Source organism: Rhinolophus hipposideros (assembly GCF_964194185.1).
Source record: "Rhinolophus hipposideros genome assembly, chromosome: 8".
Taxonomy (NCBI): Eukaryota; Metazoa; Chordata; class Mammalia; order Chiroptera; family Rhinolophidae; genus Rhinolophus; species Rhinolophus hipposideros.
This window is the reverse complement of record NC_138054.1, coordinates 57812447-57813177: the sequence shown is the minus strand read 5'-3', so window position 1 is coordinate 57813177 and position 731 is coordinate 57812447.

Sequence of the window (731 nt, the reverse complement as noted above, 5' to 3'; positions counted from 1 at the left end):
GAGCGCGGGGGCGGGGCTCCGCTAGCGCCTTTTTCCGGCCCACGCCGGGCTTTTTGTTTTTTGCGTTAGGCGAACAAAACGGGGGAGGTAACGAGTGAGCACTTAGCCGGTGCTCCCACCCTTGTGCTGCCTTCAGCCATCGGTAATTCCAGAGACTGAACGCCGACCTCGGGCCGGCACTGAGCTAGTCTGAGGGCTACGACAGCAAACTTCTTCCTGCCCTTCAGTTCTTTCTTGGCTCTTTACTCCTTTCCTCACCCAACCTCGCAGATTTGGGGAATGGGGCTTCTTTTCTAACCTGCTCCTTCCTCCTTCCCCCCGGAGACCCGTCTACTCGCCCTCATTGCGCGTAAGACGTCCAGGGGACCCTCCTCTTCCGCTGGCTCTTCTCTGGGCGCCATCTGGTTTATCCTTGTACATTTAGAGAACTTTGTTATACCTGCCCTCTCGTGTCTTTTTACAGCCTTCAGAGCTGCGCACTACCGTTCCTTTTTTGGAGTGACTGTTGATAATCTACCACCAACGTGGGAGTACCCTTCTGTAGAAGGGTGTGCACTGGACTCAGGAACCCTGACAGCTCAGGTCCCAGGTCTGCACCTAACCTGCTGCCCTGGTATCTTGAAGGAGGGGGGTGGGGGATGGGGGGTAGTGGTGTGTGTGTGTGCGCGCGTACGCGTGTACACGTGTCCACACACACTGCCCTAGGGGTCCCACGCTGGCCTGTCTTCAGG